Below are 20,898 nucleotides of genomic sequence, written 5' to 3'. Positions count from 1 at the left end.
GAAATGAGATATTAAAGTAACCCAAACTTTAAGCATATTCACCAATTAACACAGATCTTCCTTTTCTTACAACCATGAACTGCACATTTCCCACTGCTATAAAAAGTTCTTCATTTTAATACAAAGACAAAAGAAAAGCTAAACGCATTACAAGTCGTGGGCCTAATTTTGAGTGATCTAAACATTTATTTGGCCTCAATGAAGAAAAGAGATCAAACCAGGCTGTATCTCCCATGGAGGCAGACAGGAAATGAGTCTAAGACATTCTTACCTCTGCACACATATGAAGAAAGTTAATTTTAGGATGTCATGCATCTGACTGCATGGCATCCTCCATAGCCATAGAGTTACACAGTGAAATCTCTCAGAGTCACTCAGTTCTCAGTTCACCATCAAATGAATACAGGTTGATTTTTCTTAGGGTAAGGATACAGATTTTAATTTGTATAGTTATACAAATTACAGGTTCTAGACAACTGCAAACACACACAGATACCAATAATCTTGTATGTGTCATAGTGCTCAGGTATAAACCATGGTTAGTGGCATGTCAAATATGCAGAAAATTCTGATTTCTTTATATACTTAAATATTCTCTGACTTTGGACTGCTTTATTCTGTGGAATAAAGTAATAATTCAATACTAGGAATTATACTAACAGAGTGTATGTTGACTTGCATTAGTTTGGTGTTTGTGTTTTGTTTCATAAAAAGATTCAGAGGCACACAGAAGAGGAATGTGCGAGTGTGAGTGTGTGAGAGTCTTGCTGTGGGATCCAATGACAATTTAAAAATAAAGCTGCACATCTTGTTTGGAAGAAGGAGTTGAGGTTCATTTCCTGATGCATCAGGAACAAAAGGAAGCTCCTGATATTTTATGTTCTAAAATGGACACGTGCAATGCTAAATGTCATTCCATGGAAAGAAAGAAAACAACAGGGAGTGCTCATATGATAATAGGCTTCTCCTGAAGATCGGGTCCCTTCCCACCCATTCTGTAATTCTATAATTTTCTATCCCTTCCACAGAAGAATCACTTACCAATCACATTTACTTGGCCTAGAGAGGCTCTTGCTATAATTTATATTGCAGATGATGTAACCATTTCAGCATTTTTCATACATTTAGATTATGCAACACGTGAAGGTCAATCTAAAAATTAACTCCTTCATAAAGCAGAATAAATATGGTCACTTTGCAGAACAAAAAGTAATCCTAATGATTTTTTTTTTACCCACAGGAATCCTGAGGTTTTATCTATTCCAGTTGGAAACAGTCACATCAAAACTGATGGCACCCTGGAGCTAAATAAATAGTCTAGCTCTTCCTTGTGCCCTTTTTAAAATGAAAGGAAGCATATGTGTTTACTGAAGACAAATTTCAGGGATAAGCTCTTAAGAATTCTGACAACTCAAATAGGACCAAAGTCCCTGATGACACCCAGTGTCACATGTGCCAGTGTGCTGCAGAGGAAAAGTCAGGTGTGTCTGAAGTCAATAATTAACACACATTTGGAAATGAACAAACCCCTGCACTCCTCCTTGGGCGGGTGTGCCAGAAGTGTTAACACACGTGTGCAGGTTAAACCACTTCCAGTGCCATCCTTGCTCTCTGCAGGGAAAAAAGGGAAAAGTTATGTTGGAAAAATAATCCTGTAGCTCAGTTTCCCTGAATATGGGTGTGTAGAGCTTTACTAAAGTAAGAGTGACTACATGATGTGTTAAAGTTCCTTTTTTGATCTGATAGCCTTCTTTTCCCCTTTGGCACCCCTCCCTGCTTTCAAATACTGGAAAATAAATTCATCTGTCCATTGTCATTCTCCTGCAAAATTAAAAATATCCCAGCATAAGCTGCATCCGTAATCCTTTTGCTTTAACCTTTCAAAAGAGAAAAGAACTAAGTGGTGCTCAATTTCCAGCTCTTTCTTTGAGACAAATCCCACTCAGAGGTGTCACATCTGTAGTCATTTATTCCAAACTCCAGAGACTTTTACAGTTCTATTACACAGAGCTCTAAAATCCTTACTGCTACAGCCTGTTCCTCCCTGTGAACCTGCTGCAGTCCTTCTCTGCCCAAGCTGGAGCACAGGATTGATGTGCTGAGCCCAACAGCCCTGCACTTTACAGATATGCAAAACAGCAAAGGCACCTGCTTTAGGAAGGAACAAAAAAAGAGAAGCTGCACTTGCTGGAAACAGCTTCAGATCCTTTCCATCCTCCTGAGACACTCCCTGCCATCCTGTCTGCTGCAGAAAATTCTAATAAGCCAAAACCAGAGTGTAACCGAGGGAAAAAAGGAAGGATGTACTCTAAAGAGACAAACAGAAAGGGGCAGAAAAAGTGAAAGGGAGGAGAGATGGAGAAAATAAAGTGTCCAGCAGTGAAGCTTTGCTGAGTGTAAGAAACCACCTGGTACCAGTACTGGTTATCAATTCAAGTTCAGAAGAAATGAGAGAAAGCAAAAGAGGTGCAAGATATTTGGAATAGTAACTGTTAGTTAAGTGCAAAATAAGTTGCAATGGCTGGACAGTCAGAACCATTCAGAAGAGGAGAAGAGAATAACTTTCTTTTCTTACAGATAACTTGTTTGGTTGGATTTTTTTGTTGTTAGTTGGGGTTTTGTTTGTTTGTTTGTTTGCTTGTTTTTTGTTAGAAACCATATTTGACTAAAAGTGAATATGTTATGCCTGGAAAGAAAAGAAACTGACAAGCAGAAAATACAAAAAACAAAATTAAATGACCAAATTGTTTTGCCAATGGGTAGCAAGTCCTCCATTTGACTTAGGAATTTTGTTAAGCAATAAATTCTTTCCCCTTCATTGCTATGTCTTAAAATAAATATACCTTGGTGTTGCTGAAGATGTGGCTTTTGAGTGAAGAACAGTGACTCCCTTGCTGACATTTTAGTTGGTTCCTAGAACTTGAAGATAAATCCTAGCAGCTGATCAGCAATAAACTCAATTTATCTGATTTGCTTTCTCCTTTCTGTGGACCTTCCCCTCTCCTGGAGCTGACAAAACAACAGGAATCTCCTCCAGGAACAGCCTCCAGCACTGCTGCATGAATTAACTTGGCAGCAGGTGCTCAGCAGGAGAGGGGACAATCTCCTTCCCCTCATCTTCCCAATTAACCCACTGATCCTTCATTATAGCACTGCTCAGGTTGTTTATTTATTCATGGTACTTTTAGCAAAACAGGGCAAAGCACGTGCAGGAAGCGCCCAAAGCTCTCTGTTCATAGAGCTCTGAGCTGTCTGCCACAGGCAAAGAGACACTGAGTGTGCTCCTCCAGCCAGTGAGGCACATCCAGGGGCCTTGGACATTCCCTGGCACAATGAATCTCCTGGAATTCTGTGCCCTTCTCCGTGGGGAAGGGGCTGGAGAAGGTCATGAGCCTATGAATGCCCTCTCCGTGGTGATGTACCAGCCACCCAGGAAGGAGCAGCAGCTGCAGCCTGTCCTGCAGGCTCCAGGAATGGTGTAAGATCTGAATAATCATCATAGCATCGGTGTCAGGTCAGAGAGACACGGCTCTGGGCATGCACAACCACAGCTCCGAGCTGGAGCTCGCGTCTGCCTATTCTACACATTAAAAAACCTGGTGGCTCAGCTCCCTGGCTGACTCTCAGTCTCTAAAATTTACAAGCAGCCTCTTGAAATAACTGTGACTGTTTGGGGAATATCTTCCTCACAGCTGGAACAAAGAATGACAATGCAGAAGGTCTTTGAAAGATGTGCAGTGTGGTTTCTAGACAAAGGTAGTTTGCATAACCACAACAATTACCACAGGGCCAAGCACTTTCTGCAGATTCCACAACTGTTCTCAAATCACCCAGATCTCTTTTGAGGTTATTAGATGAAAGATTCTGAGAAAATGTAAATGCAATAATTTTAATCCAGAGCTACTTCTGGATTTTCTGGACACAAGTGACTTTAATGGCATTGACAGCAATCAGGATGTGAAATTAGCAGGCAGGAGTCAACTCCTTCACCTCCCACTTTGTGCAAGAATGAAACTTGCAATTTTAAGCCAGACAATAAAATAACAGAACAAAGGTAACAATCAGAAGCAGTGAGTTTGCATCATTTTCTCTGCACACATTATTACAATTCTTTAATTCCCTTGCAGTCTCTCATATGTTGAGATCAGTGGATTTCCCTGCTGTGCCACCTTACACCTACAGAACTCTGCCTTTCTTTTTTTATCCCTTTTTTAATGTCCTCAGAAAGATCAAATAATTAATGGTATTAAGGACTTTGTGGTAGAAGTTGTTATCTATGCTGGATATATTACTTATGTGAAGAATGAATTTTAATGGGAAGCTCTACAGCTGGAAACAGCAGAATGGCAGAAATATATGTTTCTTCCTGTTTATTGGACCTATCTTTCTGTACATTTTTAAATCTCAGATTCTCTGTAAAATAGAGCTCTTTGACACAAGTAGAAGAGCAGCAGGAATATCCTCACTGTGACACTCCCTGCTTTTTTTTGATAAGAAAAAGACACAGACAGCCCATTCATCTCCAATCTCTGTTCAAAAGCACCATCTATTCTTAAATAGAAACTCCAAACTTGAAATAACCAAGCAACTGAATTATTATCATCAAGGTTTCAGTGGAAACTAGCAAAATACAGGCAGAAGCCAGAGCACATGACATTTGAAGGCATGTGAGATCTAGAACTCTCAGCAGCCAGCTACAGAGGCACCAGAAGAGAACATTCAAGAGAATGTTGATGCCATTTCAGCTTTGTATAATCATTAATAACTACAATTAATATGCATATGCCTCTTGTAATTGTTAATATTCACTGGTGGAGACCTTACAATGTCAAACACAGATTTTTAAAAGATGGTTTCTGACATTGGTATTTTTGTTTTTCTTCAGAATTTAAACCTAATGGCAGAGAAATGTGGATGATAGGAAGATTCCAATCCCCTTTTTAAAGTCTGAGAATAAAACTGCCCAGAGACACAGAGGTGTCTCAAAAAGTCACTGTATAAGTCACCTCTATTCTTTTTGAATGTTTTCTCAGTCATGCTTTCTTTCTAGAAGAAGATTTACAAGTAACACCTCTTTAGATTGGTGGGATTGCACTGCAGAAAGAAAGCAGCCCCAAGTCACTGCCCACAGTCCCCCACGTGCCAACTCTCTTGTTGCAAAATTTCTTTTTTCTGTTTGTAATTACAAAATCCCTGGGAAAGAACAGTCCTGATCTTTGTGATTCACCACAAGAACCAGAAGTGACAACTCCAAGCACACCCTCATCCATGTGCACCTTGTAAAAAAACACTGCTCACAAACCGGCCCTGAGCTGAAAAACTGATTTATTTCTTTCAGGCTCCACTTTAGTACAAGTTGGAAGCATCAGTTCCTTGTTTCCAAAAGAATGAAATTAAAATGCTTTATGAGAAACACCCATGTAATACAGGGTTTTTTAATTTTTCTGCCTCAGGCTGAAACACATTTTAAAGGAATATTTGATTAAAAGGGTACAATTATAAGTTTGTAAGTTACAAATTTGGCAATAGTTAGTAGCAGAAAAATAACCTATTTGTTCATTAGAACTGCTATAACAATTTTGTTTTGTGATTAAACTTAGCATTTTCAATATGGCTCTATTTATAAAAAATACATTTTTATGATAACATATGTATATATTAATATATCAGTATATACAACTGTGTCATGTGTATTTTACAGCTGTACCAGGCCCTCCTTGATGACTGTCTCAAACAAAATGCTCTTGAACAGCAGTTTACAAGAAAAAGGACCTTTTGCCCAACCTAATAAATAAATCTAATAAATGCTTAATAAGGCATAAATGTTCTAGTCAAACAGAAGGCTTACAAAATCATCTGAAAATGAAGAGAGACTGTTTTTATAGTATATTTTTCCTGATTTATGATGGCCAAACCATATGGGCACTGAAGCATCCACAGGTATTCCAAACTGACCTGCTTTTCATAAATATCAAAAATTTGTGATGTCTTCAAAAAAGCAGATTGATGGTTGCTATCAAATTTGATAGCAGACATCAGCTGCAGAAGAAAAAAATTTTTGTCATAAAAATTCAGCTGCTTGATCAAATTTTCTTTCCTGCCCCACAGCAGGTTGTATTCCACACTAGCATATTTAATGGCAATTCACAAAGCATTCCTATGACAAATTAACAAACACTTGAAGGATTTTGTTTTTTTAATAGACCTGGAATTTCTGCAATCCCTTAAAACACCAATAAGAACACAGGGAAAGACAAAGTTTTTCATGTGAGAAAATGTATTGGTAGAAGAATAATTGGAAAATGTCACATATTTTGTATCTTTGATTATTTTCTCCTCTGTACCAGTTGGCTTAAATAATAACAGTTTATGCCAGAACTGAGCAGCTGAATCAACTAATGAATAAAAAAACCTAAACACGTTTCCATGTAGTCCTTTGCAGAAATAAAAAGTACTGCTGGGAATTTTGAATCATGAGCAAAGTAATATTTAATCGTGTATACATCATTCTCATATGTTAAAATTCCTTGGAAAGGGGAATAATTATGTTAGCACTACTGTGTAATACAGAACTTGTAGTAAATAAATTCTTGACAGAAGAGAAAAAAAAAAAAAAAAAGCCAGACAAATTAACAGCAAAGTGATGATGAATAAGCATTTCCTCCTACCTTTTTCCTTTGAAAATGTGAACTTTAGATAATAGTATGTATAATTTCTAGTTCTATTCCTTTGGAAAAGTCTGAACTTTAGATAATTGTCTCTTAAGTATTCTAAAACTTTCCTTTGACCTTTAGTCCAGCAGAGCTATAATCAAACATAACTATATGGTCCCTTGCAGTCTAGCAGCAACTCTTGTATTTTGTACCTTGGATTTTTAACTCACTGAAGAAAGGACAGAAAATCCCTGCCAAAGAAATAATGATGTAAAAGCACTCATTGAGTGAAATAATACCAGTTTTATTGGTAATGGGGTAGAGAATAATTAGGACATGATACCTCTCTCTTCTAAATTTACAGACACATAGAACAAGTCAAAGCAAGAAATTTTGGGTTCTGGGTCTGCTTAAGCTCCACCTTGTCTGAGCTGCACCAACACACCTGAGTGAATCTCACTGACTCTGCTTTGTCCACTCATCTCTTCCAAGGCCCTGCTGCCACTTAGGCTTGGCATTCAATTATCATCTCAATTATTATTATTAATAGGAAGCAAATCCGGGCCAGAGAGGGTGTGAGATGTGCTAAAACAGCACTGGCTTTTGCCTCTCCTTTTTCTCTCCTGTATTCCAGCAGCCAGTCACAAAGCTGTTTACTAATAATGCCACTGCTTTGACATGCTTTACTTTATTTGGATCACATCACTACATGGCACGTGCATTGAATGGTACATCTGTAAAGTGTAAGAATTAATGCAGGTTGCCAAGCTCTGGTTTAGAAAGAGAGATGAAATGGCTGTCAAATGTGCTCAGCATTAAAAATACATTATTAACACAGCAATTTGCATAGACTGATGGATCATTTTTGAAATCTACATATTCTAGTTAATTCTATTCTCTTGTTATTTTAACCAAAAAGTTTCAGAAAGTGATACGGTGTTTTACAGTGCTTTGATAAAATAATGCCTATATTTTGCATTTGAACCAAGAACTTTCCATTACTGTATTACCAGATTCCAACAAAAATGCTGCAAGGATAAATAAAAATGCCAAGCTATCCCAAGGCTGTGCCATCTGCTTTTCCTTGGAGGGATAATGGATTCTTGATCTTTCTATGAATACCTACCTAACAAATGCAGTGTGGGAGGAGATGCTGGTGGCAGACAGGGATCTGAGCCCCTCAGGCCACAGTGACAGCTTTAAACATTGCACTGACTGCCTGTTCTCTTCTGTGTAGAGCTAAATCTCCATCAGGTTCAGGGAAATTCAGAGTGCTTTTGGTAGGTAATGGAAAAGTTCCAAGAGTTCCCACCCATATTCTTCAGCTTCCCCACTTCTCACACATCCTCCAATTCTTACATCAGTGACTTCTAGGTCTGGAAAAGTTCACAGACCTTGTGACTACCAAGACAATCACGGATGTTTGAAGTGAATCTTTCTTTCTACAGTGTGGACTGTGAATATCACAGTAAAAAACATAAAACTTAAGTAGGAACCTTTTAGGTCTTAGATGTGATGTGTTCTTGCCATTGAAGTAATTTAACATCCACTTCTCCATGCCATGATAATCACCTTTTCCATTCCAATTCTGTGCTGAATGTACACAGGGGCTTGGTAAGGATTTAAAACAATTTACCAGTAAATCATACACCAGCCCTTAAAAACTAAATCTCTAATCAGACCTCTCAACCACACTGAAGTTTTGCTGCAATGGTGAAAGCCAAATTCCAGCTCTACCAATGTATTTCTATTATGCCACTTACTTTTTACTTAATGTCCATTTTGAAATACAGCAGCAGAAAGCAACCAGCAGACTATAAAAACAGCAACCAGCATTTATTGGAATGCTGCCTATTTGTACTGGTGTAATAAAGGTCTTGTCAGCACTTCCATTACAAAATGCCAATTTTCAGAGGTTTATAACTCTGACATAACAACTTCCTATGAAAAGAAATTTAGAATGTGGACTCTCTGCCAAAGAGCATTGAAAGTTAAATACAGCTTACGCTGGCCGGGGCATTTTAAGTCAGAAAATAAATTAAAAACAATTCTGACTTAACATTTTCTTGAGCTGGTGCCACTGAAGAAAAAAATGTGGCTTTGATTGTAAAAAGTGCCAGATTCTGCAGTTCTTATACATGCAGAACTCCCTTGAAGTTCCCTGAGAATAATTTCTGTGAGAGCCCTGAAAGGAGTGCCATTATACATTTTTGTAAATGTCATCAAGAGTTATATTAGCTTTTTGTAATTTGAAAGACTGAAATGTTATGGTCTAACATTGCCCCTGGGCACACAGGCAGCATGATAATGACTTTGGGAAGACATTCTGATATGCAGATTACATATAACAATAACAATTTTTTATCATCAGACCATTAATGGCAGTAATTTAGACCTCTGTCTCACACCCAAAGGATTCACAGGATGCCTTATTACAGGCACACCTCTCACCAAGGATGTGATTTCCATAGGGAAAACTCATGGCCTTTTAAAATGCAGGGAAGAGCAAAAGGCATCCAGAGAAGGAATTCCAGTGTGTGAAAAATAAAATAATAACCCATCTATAGAGTGGAATAGTTTGAAAAAGTTTTCAAATGAAACATCACAGATACTCCTTGGAATGTTTCCAGACAGCATGGAAACATTACATGGAAAAAGCCTAGAAGAGCCACAAATTCCAGACTGGGATACACAGCTGGATTATGGAGAATCAAAGCAGGAACACACACACATGTGAATTTAGATTCCAAGCCCAGGACAGAGTGCAAGACCCTGCCTTAGCTCTGTACATGGTGGGAAACAGCACAGAACTTGGAAAGGAGGAGCCAGGGAAAGATGTCAGCACATGAATTCACCACAGAGATGTTACAAAGTGAATGCTAACATGGGTGAATTTATGAAAACTACAGCAGCAGTTCAGAAGTTGTTTAGAGTTCTCATGGAATCACAGGATGAGTGAGGTTGGAAGGGACCTCCAGATGTCACCTGGTCCAACCCCTGCTCACCACAGCTACCCAGAGCCCACCTTGTCCAGGTGGCTTCTGAATATCTCCAAGGATGGGAGTTCTAAAAATAGTAAAACCTTTGTATTCACAATTGAAATATAACTGGGACAAAACAAGAGACATCTTATTCAGTGCTTCTTTTCATCCCATGAAGAGAAGTTATGAGGTATAAATATACAAAGAATCTGTAAGCTGAGGGAACACCTTGTAAATGGTTCCTTGTTGTCTACAAGTTTGTGATGAAAAGTCTGATAAAGTACAAGTGAAGTGTTTAGGCAGAAGCTACAATAAAAATACAAAGCATGATCACATAAAAATATTAGAAGAGATGGGGATTCTGCTGGCAGAAGAAAATACATCTCCATATGCCAAAAAAAATCTCTGTGATAATGAAGAAAAAACATATAAAGTCAAAAAAGGTGAGCAGAATAAACCCAGTAGATACTTTGAAAAAGTTATGCTTCCTTACTGGGGAAAAAAAAAAAATTAAGAAAAATCATTTTAGTTTTGAAAAATCTATGGTCTATATATGAATTTTTGAAGCAAGTGGTTCTGCTAGATAGACTGTATTAGAACTCTATAAAGTTTTTAGCAACTACATCTTTTGATCTTGCCTGTTAGCACAAAAAAGGCACAAGACAAGAAAAAGTTGATTTGTTCTTTTTTTCTCATTTAAAAATAGAAAATATTAGTACAAAGAAGCTGTAACAAAGTGGATTAGATAAAGATGATACAGAAGGAGATGGCAGGTGTAGGACTGAATCTAAACTACCTCCCTCTGTATTCAGTACTCATATCAAAGATGCCACAGTACCTCAGCTGCCATCAGACTGGGCTCCACCATCTCCTCCCCTGACAAGAAAATTCCTCATGTTTCCTGTCTGGGATTTTCAGAAGAATCCAAAATACCTCTCCCTGAGAGAACTCCTGAAACTCAGCCTTTTCCAGCCCCCAGAGAACTGCTCACAGCTCTGCAGTGTTTGCACAGCACAATGGCAGCACAGTGATTCAGTGTTTTATCCAAATTCATACAGGAAACCCATAGCCAAGCTAAACAGAAGTGTTCCAAACTCCACAACAATTCCTCAAGCAAAAATCCATCACTTCTGCAGACTGCTCTGAGATCACAAAGTCTTAATCTTCGCTGGGGAACACTGCATAGTTTACAGGAAGGTCCCATATAATGGATGAAAATGTTATAGAAAGTGACAGGACCCAGCTAAGCAAGGTTAAGGAGCAGCAAGTTGGAAAAAGGCTACATGAATTCATTTTATTTTTTTATTATTTCAAATAACCTATATTTCAGCTTCAGTTTTAGGTTAGACTGAATGAGAATTTGCACAGCACAAAGCCAGAAAATTTTACCTGTGTTTACCAAAGTGATGTGAAATTGTTATGTCATTAAAGAGAAGAAAAAATTCAGTGTTCATGTTCCAGACAGCCCAATATCCTTCGAACAGAGAACTTCCATCAGCATTCAGAGATTGCTGTTGGTGCTCTTTTTAAGGTTTATGACTTCAACAGCAAACTCCTCAAAACTCCACCAAGAGGACTTCATTCCTGGCTTAGCTCTTGGAGCCAGATGCACAAAAAATCCCAAACCTCCCGAGTTCCCGTTATTGTTTATCACATACACAGCCCTCAGCCCACAGGCAGAGTGAAGTTTGCCAGTCTGAGCCCAGGGCTAGGCAGGCCAGGCTGGGGCTCAGCCTTTGCTCTCTGCAAACAGCTCCCACTGCTCCCTGATTCCTGCAATCGGCTCCGCATCCATCAGTTACCTTTGGAGGACCCCACGAGCTCTTCCTCTTCAATGCCATCAAGCAGACATCTGGTCCTTTTCTTCAAGTTCTATTTATCTCTCCCTAACAAGCTGCCTTATTATCTCACTTCAAACAGGGGCCCATCTTCACTCCCTCTCTAATCAGTGCTGATTACCAAGTGTGCACATCCTATCATTTCAGGATATGCAAACTCTCTCCCCAGACTAGACAGGTCAACTGATGCATCTCATCTCATTGCTGCCTTTGGCTCTGTGGGTAAGATCAGTCAAATCATGTATTCTACCTCTTCCCTGCCCTCTGAATGGATTGCCTTCTAGGCAGATTTATTATATAAATATTACATGCTAATAATTCCATAAATATGTCGCTAATTACTGGCTGCTTGCCAAATAAAGTACGTCCTAATTAGACAGAATTAAATGAAGACCAACAAAGTGACATATTTTACAACAAGATCACCCATAAAAATGGCAAAATCAGGAGTTGATAGGAAAATAACCTAAGTGGTACAAAATCCCCAACCAACTAAAAAGAAAAGTTTTGTCTCCCTTGTTCTCTAAAGGTTGATGTCAGAAGCTGTAATAAAAAATCATTAAAAAATTTCATGTTTCGTTCAGTGTGTCACTGCTCTATTTGCTGTGACAGAGAAATACAACCCGTTCTTAAACAGTCACCTCTTCAAAATGAGTAAGAAGGAAATAAAAGGGTATGTAAAATATAAACTTATTTCAGCACACCAGACAGGTTGAAAAAAATGCAGAGACACAGAATTCACATAATAATGTCATGGTCACCCTGTAGGAACAATGACTGTGATTCCAGCAGTAACTCCTTCCTTGTGTAAAACACTTGTGGAATTGGTTCAAAACAAGATGCAAACTGGAACATGATCTGAGCCTTTTAAGCTCACATTATAATGTCAGTTGTGTAATAATTAATCAGATAAGCCTTAAGGCTAAGTGTGAAAAATCAATACCTTCTATTTTTAATAGAAGATCCATGTGCAAATAGTCTGATTTAATGACAAAAGGAGATTTTTTCCTAATCAAAGGAAAAATTAACAGTTAATATGTGAGGATTCCTGCTTAAATTGTTTTCACTTTTAGCCTGTTTATTCTTCCTCTAGTAGAACAGTGTTGGTGGTCTTTTAATCTTTACTGCAACTGAAAGTTTAAAATGAGACTCCTATCTAGTTTCTCATTAATTGACAAAAGTGCAATTAAAGCAACTAATAAATTCATCCTCAACAGTCTGTGTTTAGGATATGACAAAATAAAGAGATATTCCCTAATGAGAGCAACCAATACATTTATAAAGAGAGGAAGGAAGGAAGGAAGGGAGGGAGGAAGGGAGGGATTCATGTTTAGGGATAAAATCCAAATATTTGAAACAAAACAAAAGCTAACCATGAGGAGAACACAGGAGAACTTAGATACAATATGACTCTGCTGGGTAATATACTGTGGTGGTGATAGGGCAGAGGTTCTACCAGAACCTTTGGCCTCAGGACATCATTCCACTTACTCAGAATTAAACCAATTTCCAGGAAATCAAACATAGTCAGTGCATTGTCCATGAAGATTTCCACTACAAAAATTGCTTTTTGCAGAAACCTGGAGGTGTCAGATCTGATACCCATCAAGCCAGAAGTGGTACTTACAAATCTCTTAACTCTTTCAGAAGGTAGCTGATTAAAAATCTGGAAAATTATCTCCAAATATTATATATTCACTTAACTATAGATACTACTATGAAATAAAGTCCAAGAATATCATAATCATGGGTGCTATGTGTTTTTAAGGAGTTATGTTTTCACTTAGGGAACCTTTAAGGCTGGTGGAGCAATGTTTCACAGAACCCCAGGCTGGGTGAGGCTGGAGGGGCCCACGGGGGCTCCTCTGGTGCCACCTCCCTGCTCCAGCAGGGCCATCCCAGAGCCCAGGGCACAGCAGTGTGTCCATGTGGCTCTGCAATATCCCCAGGGAGGAGACTGCACAGCCTCTCTGCACAATCTGCTCGGGGCTGGCCACTGCCCAGAGCACAGCAGTGTGTCCATGTGGCTCTGCAATATCCCCAGGGAGGAGACTGCACAGCCTCTCTGTGCTGGCAGACCTGGTACAGCAGGTCTTACTGCTGTTAGTGCAGAAGTTCTGCACTCAGTACCACCACCTTTCTGCCTGCTAAGCAGCTCAGTCTTGAGACCTTGATTTAATGTCTATTTTCCATTATGTGTCTGAAATTAAGTCACACTGAAGATTCAATTTGTTCTTCTCTGCTATTTCTTTCATCCATGTTATTACTAAACCAGATTTTCAAGCCAACTTACTGACCAAATTCTTTTGTTCTCCTGTTTTGTTTTCACAACCTTTTATCCCTTGCCTGTTTTCCTTTAGATTTATTATGAAATCAATGCAATAAACTGGGAAAAGAGAGCTAAGGACGTTACACTACTGAGCTTGATGAAACTCTACAGCAGGAAAATTCACAGCTGTCGAATCCATTCCCTCATCATGAGTAAGCACTGTCATGCATATGGTGCACAACACTGACCTCAGATCTTTTTCACTCAGATTGCATCTGGTTCTCAATTAGTTTGATTTATAAAATGAAACATAATTGACGTCTTGGCAACATTCTGTTGCTAGCAGCACAAATAATAAATTAAGAGCGAGTGAAGTAAAAGTCTCTTTAGTCATGTATGCATAATGGCAGGCTGCATGTATTTGGGATTAGCCTGGGTCCCATCACTCCCACTGGATGCTGTTTGGGTCTGGGTCATGTTTGCACTAATGCTCTGCAATAACTGTAATTGTGGCTGATTCAAATGACCAAAAAAAGGCAGTCTCTGAAAGGATGGGATGCTGTGGGAATTAGTCTGATTTTCCAATGTGCATATACAACTCCTCTGTAGCTGTCTGAAAGTTTGCATTTGGGAGGCTTGGAAAGAAGTTGTCACCACAGAGCTAAACTGAAACAGGATGGAAAGATTTAACAGCACGTGGAACAGAAGCTCCCAGGAAACACTTTGCCAGTGCAAAAGCATCAAAAGTACAGATGTGCTGGGGAGCAGAGCAGAGCTGAAGAGGAGCTGGAGATGCCTGGAAGAGGACAATCAGCTTACCAGATGGCCCCCTCCTTGCTGGTTCATCCACCAGGTTGGCCTGTGCAGTCCAGTGAAGACTTGATGGATCACCTCTGGCTTAGGGCGGAGGAGAGAGGGAATCTGTCTGGAGTCCTGCATCCTGAATACAGGAGAGGAGTGAATAAGGATTCAGATGGACAGAACAGAGAGAAGGGTTGCAGGGTGGAGGAGCTGGCTGCTGAGTTAGCCTTTGAAGAGCTGATCCTAGTTCTCTGTTTCAGCTGTGTGCACCAAGGAGTCACCTCTTTAGCCTACTGAAGTGCTGAAAAGCACATAACCATTGTAAGAAACTTCTGGCACCCAGACAGGGCTAAGCAGTGTTTGCAGAAGAACTGCACTGAGTCTTCACCTGGTTTGTGGCTCTAATCAGAAAGAAGTCTGGAAAGAGCAGTGATTTGCATGCAAGAAGAAAGCTGGGAAAGACAGCAGAAGCAGGTGTCAGTGAAGGACAAAGGACTGGAGTGGAAAAATGCTGCCTTCCCATCTACATTAATGCAATCACTTCAGGAAACAACAGCACAGCCATCCCTGCCAGAGAAGTTCTTTCAAATCTCACTCAACTGATAGTCAACATCAAGGAAAAACAGAACTTCAGGGTATAACAGAGCACAGCTGATAGTGATGATAGTGAAGAAAGAAGGGGGAAAGGAAGCAGAAAGTTATCAGCAGCAAGATACATACTGAGAATATTGGCACCAGCAATCTCAGCTAGGTGGGACTAACACTGCAGCACCATGGAGAAGTGTAGCCTTGCTAGGAATAGCAGAGAGCAGTCAGATACATTACTTCAACTGCAATGTGAAATTGTACAGTGAAAATAGAAATGCATCCACTACCTGGCAAGAGAGATACTGGAATATATTGGGGTCCCTTGGGAATATTATCATTAACCTGGAATTCTACCAAGTCTTCTAGAATGTGAGAATAATCTAAAGATGTATAGCACTGATTTCCTCCTGACGTAGCTCAATCACTTTGTCACTGAGAAAGAGCTCCTCTCTTCCAGTTCTTAGGTGCAGTCTGTTACTCCACAGGATGTCATTGCATCTTAGAATTGGCAGATATGCAAATAAGAAAACTGATCACTTTCTCACGGAGGATGATCCAGCATGTTTTCTGATCCAAAGCACTTCCAGGCAGGTGAATTGTCTAAGGAGCAAGGGTAAAGGAGCCCGAGTACAATAAACAGGGAACCACATGAATTATTTCAGGGACTTGCCACTTGTCACCCAATGCACAACCACTCGCTCCAGCAGAGCTGTTTGCACTGGCTGAACATCACTTTTTGCATATTCATGGAGTGGAAGCTTGAATCAGTCCTTTCCTTTCCATGGTGTCCCTGCCTGCTGCCACAGTGAGGGAGGAGTGACAGCACAGTGTCCCCTGCTCCCCTCCCAGCCCCACTGGGTTCCTGACACGATTTCCAGCAGCAGAACAAGGCATGATTCTTAAAAGGGGCTCAGCGCTTTAGGATAACTTACAGACCATCACTAAAATGTGTTATTTCAGGCCTGTAAATCACATTTTTTTTTTAGCTGAGAAAGGCAAGTATGCATCCAAAATATAATTGTTTTATGAAAAAAAAAAATAAAAATGCCTGATTATTCTTAATTCACAGAAAGACAATGTTTCACATAGATTAGTTACCTGAACTATCACATGATTAGTTTTGATAATATTTAGACCTTCCTACTCAGCAAAGTAACATCTTTATGCTTTTGTTTTAATTTAATTTACAATTTCTAACAGAAGCAAAAGAAAGGAACTTACTGAACAAAATCTTTCAACCACGCTACAAAAGAAATATTTCAATAATTTTGTATTAGCAATTTCATTATTAACTCTATTATTCATAAAAAAATCAATAAACTGAAGTTCTTCTGGCACGCACAGGTTATAAAAATGTTGAACTTTGCTATTTAAACAACTCCACTTTAAATGCCATGCTGAGAAAAAGATTGATAGTATGATATTTATAATACATTTTTCACACTGTGAACACTCCTGGAGAAACATGATGTGTGCCTGTGGATGGCAGATCCTGACACACAAGTGCCAGATAATAGGGTACTTTGTGTTTCTTATTTTTTAATACATTGCAATGCTTTATTTTTAACTCTGCTCCTTTCACACTGCTTGCACCTTGCTATGCAAGAATTCCTTGTGATTTCTGGTGACAAAACCACGTCTATTAAAAGAGATGTTGATCAATGCTTTTTCTTAGATTATGCCCCATACTCCTTTACATCTTATGGATGTTATTCCATACCACTAATATTGACAGATGGTAGAAAAATAATAATTTATAAGCAAGACTGAGCACATCACTTAATTTGAATTAAACCACTAACAAGGATGTTATTTTGTATGTTTTGGAGTTTGAAAGTCTAATTACTGATATAAAAAAGAAATGAGGACGATAATTAAACACATTAGAAATACATAAGCATGTGCTTTCCCTCAAGCAGTGCCATTGTGGAACGCCCTCTGGCACGTGGCAGCTGGGCCACAAAGTTTCCCAAAATTGGCTGAAACTGCAGCAATGTGTAAGGATGTGCTGCTCACATCCAAGGGACCGTCTGGGTGCTGTTATTCTGGATGATCACTGCACATCCACCCAGAAATGATGGGTTTAATGATGTCCTTGCTCTGGCAATTTGTACCTGGGGTCAGGGGGTTAACTTTGAAACTGGGCAAAGTGGAAGCAGGGCAATGAAACAGAGGAGTCACCTCAGAGCTCTCTGAGGGATATTGTCAGAGAGAAAAGTCAATCAAAACCACAGAAGGAGCTTCAGCTGGCAGCTGAGACAATGGCAGAGACACTTATCCAGAAATGCCAAAAGAAACTGTTTCAGGGAAAGACTTATTTTAACACATGAAAGTTACTCTGGTGGGAACAAAAGACTCACCCTCCAGGTATGTATTTGACAGATGCTGCTAAAAATACTTTCATGGAAAAAGATGGGGAAAAATCCAGGTTTTATTGTATTAAAACCACAGTGACAGAGAAGTACTTTTAAAAAAAAATAGTGATATAAGTTGTCTTATTATTTGGGATATCTAAGAGTGCTTGCATGTAATTGTTTTTTCCTCAGCTATTGTGAAAGTTTAGAAATATTTGGTTTTTAATGGTAGAGGTGATGAAATATAAAATAATCCATAGTATACAAAGGCATGCAAGGCAGTGATTGACGTGATTATACCAGGCCATTTCCTTTAAAACACCTGACACAGTGCCTGCACTTTCAAGGCAGCACAAGGAGGACATAAGCAAGATTTAATCTGAAGGAAAGAACAAAAGAAATGGATATTAAAACATGATCACTCTTGGAGCTGCTATATGTATCACAGAGGTAATAGACTAAGTGTGGTTCAGAATAAATATGAACTTTGTTAGACAGAACCAGCAGAACAGTTTATCACTTAAGCAGATATATAATGCTTCAACTTAAAAAAAAATCCGAAACATTTTACTATGCACTCACTTTGGAATCAGGACCAAATTCAGAGCTCAGCTTGCCAGATGGACATTGAATATTTGAGAGAGAGAGGAAGCTGATTATTGATAATCAGCCTATTACAAGCCAAACCAGGCTATTGGGTTTCTGCAGGTATATGAGCTCATGCCAGTGAGGTTCTTAACCCAAAGGTGAGCCCTGCCCCTGGGCCAGGTAACTCCAGGACTGCCCTGCTACATAAGCCCTGTAAGAAATATGGAATATCCCATTTATCCAGGAAAGATGCACCATTTCTGCTGTCAGAAGAATTATTGCATCCAAAGGCACTGTGGAACGTTCAGTTTGGGGTTTATTCCATTAGGAAACAGATTCTGGCACCAGAAAAATGGAATAGCAACGGCAGCTTCTCATGGGAAAAACTTTAGGTCTCTTCATGGCAAAGACGTTTTTGGTAGTTTTTGACAGTAAGAATTGCATTGGCAGCATATCAAAATGTTTGCATGTGTGAAAACACTCCTATTACAGAATTCTGTTCTCACTTGAACAATCTAAGAGGACCTGAAGAATTCAATGCTGAAAACAGGTACTGCTGTGGGGGTGTTGTTTGGGGAGCAGCAGAAGATCCATGTACTGGCACTAGATTTTAGGTAACACTCTGTGAAGACCAGTCACCTGAAAAAAACTTGTCAACAAATTCTAATTCCCTTTCCAGAGGTCTCATTTCTCATGCCATGACAGTGCAAAATCCTCATCAGTTCTCTAAATTCCTGTCAGGTTTTTGTTATTTATTGTGAGCCTACAGTTTTTTTGGAAGGGTTCATTCCAGTCAGTCTGCAACACATTGCTAGAGTGTATCAACACTTGTCTAAACATCAGATATTCTCATCTGAAATCTGAGGTTTTTCTGGTTCGAAGTTTCTCAGACACACCACACAAAACACGGATTTTCTTTTTTTTCTCTGCTTCTGCTCCTATGCAGAAAACACAGCACAAAGGCACGTGAAAAGTGCCCAGAGATTCAGTCAGGAGTTTGTGCAGTCAGGGACTTGTTATGTCACAGAGTCACAGGTTTAGTCACAGGTCTAACACAGAAAACATGACATGATTTTCATGTAGCATTAACTTCTTACATTTTTTCTATATAACTCTTATTATTTCTCTTGGGAGGGGATAAAGGTTTTTGCAGCTGGCAAACCAAGTGCTCAGTGTGCCTTGATTACAGCTTGATTGCCTCGATTCGGGTTATCACTCACTGCCCAGGAACTCAAGGCACTAAACCTACAAACCCCAGCCAGGAATGGACATCTGAGCTCAGAAAAGGACAGAAGAAAAGCATCAGGAGACATGGAAAATAAAGATGGCTAAGAGATGATCTACAGACATTCAGTGGGATGCAGGATGGCATTTAAATTTACATTTTGTCATTATTTACATCAGAAAGGTGCCACAGCCTCTACAGGTTTGGGTATCTTGTCTACAGAAGGGATTGTAAATATGGAAATTCAACAAAACAAGCAAATGAAGAGCACCACTGCACCATCTCAAGGCACAGATTCTGCTGTGAGCACAGCACAACTTCTATATACGTAACAAAATTTTCTGAAGTGTTTTGGGGTTTTTTTGTGTGGTTCCTGATGAAGATACCTGTTGTGTCGCTTAGTTAAACACATTTCTCAATAACAACCTGGCCAATCATAATATTTGCAGTGTATGTCAGCAGCACAGTTAATTACTGACTATCGTGGGAACTTGCCCTAGGGTGATTTGGAAGGTTTGAACAACAGAACCAGCCTGTGTGCAACAAACTGAATTGATTAATGGTTATGCTTATGTTCTACACAGGAAGGGAACATTCCAAATCACAGGCATCTTATGAACTCTTTGGCATGAGGGACAGAAAGAGGACACTGCAGCTTTTTTCTCCTGGCAGGTGCCAAACTGCCCTGTTGGCACCCCAATGTCACTCAATGTCATCATTAGGTGGTGGCCAAATCCCACACAGTTACCTAAAGCACAAAGGAACCCAAAAGGACAATATCTCTTCTTGAGGAGAGCTACTTGTATTTATCTCCACCCTCAAGAGAGTTTTGAAGAAAGGCAAGGTATGAAAAATGAATGAAATAAAGAAATGTGCTAATTCTAGCAAGTGAAAATTTGCTTTCTACAGGAGGCTTCCTGAGAAAATGCAGTCCTTGTATGGTGTCCACAAGAGGACGGCATTTCTTTGGCAGCCATCAAGTTTCTGCTGCCCTGAAGAATTAATTTGGCAGAGCCAAGACTCTGGGAGGAAATTGAGGCTGAGGACACAGTCAGGAAGATTTCAAGGATTTTGTTCACCAGTTTTTCTGTTCCAAGCTGTACTGTGTCGAGCATTGATCTGATCTCCAGAAAGGAGAGAAAGGTTTGTTACAGGCATTTCCTTACAGTTCCAGACCACACTAACTTGGTTATGGACAGCCCAAACACTCAGTAATAGAAAAAAACCAGAGAAATTTGACTTGTGAATTCAGGGTTTTTTAGGGATATTGGTGTTTTTTAACATGAATAATCACTCATGCTTATCTGAGAGATATATTCAAGACAAAGTAATGGTCAAGTTCATTGTTTAAGTGACATAACTAAATAAAGACTTACTGAAGATTTATGATGTTTAAAGGACATAAAAACTCACCTCTGCCAAATTATACCCTGATTTTGGCTCTGACAGGGCTGTTTGCTTCCTGTGGGAGATCATGTTCTAACATCAACCATGCACTGCATCCCTGACTGAGCAATCTTGATAGACAAGGATGGCATGCATAGTTGGAATTTTATTATTGGATACTGAAGGATTAAATCAGAAAACTCTCTTCAAGCAGC

General features: G+C 39.3%; 1 protein-coding gene across 3 annotated transcripts in view; it reads right to left on the bottom strand.

Moving 5' to 3' along the window:
- CDH8 (cadherin 8) overlaps positions 1–20,898 on the bottom strand; it is a 152,300-nt gene that overhangs the window by 4,490 nt on the left and 126,912 nt on the right. Inside the window, exon 1 of one of the 3 annotated variants that reach the window (XM_058846240.1) lies at positions 10,473–10,497. The exons of the other annotated variants lie outside the window; for them this stretch is intronic. The gene's annotated coding sequence lies outside the window, so the exon portion shown is untranslated. Of the gene's footprint in view, positions 1–10,472; positions 10,498–20,898 lie in introns of those variants that run through there. 3 annotated transcript variants of the gene reach the window in all.

The sequence above is a fragment of the Poecile atricapillus genome, chromosome 10 (genome assembly GCF_030490865.1).
Source record: "Poecile atricapillus isolate bPoeAtr1 chromosome 10, bPoeAtr1.hap1, whole genome shotgun sequence".
Classification (NCBI taxonomy): domain Eukaryota; kingdom Metazoa; phylum Chordata; class Aves; order Passeriformes; family Paridae; genus Poecile; species Poecile atricapillus.
The sequence above is the reverse complement of the archived record's forward strand: the minus strand, read 5'-3'. Positions and strand labels throughout refer to the sequence as shown.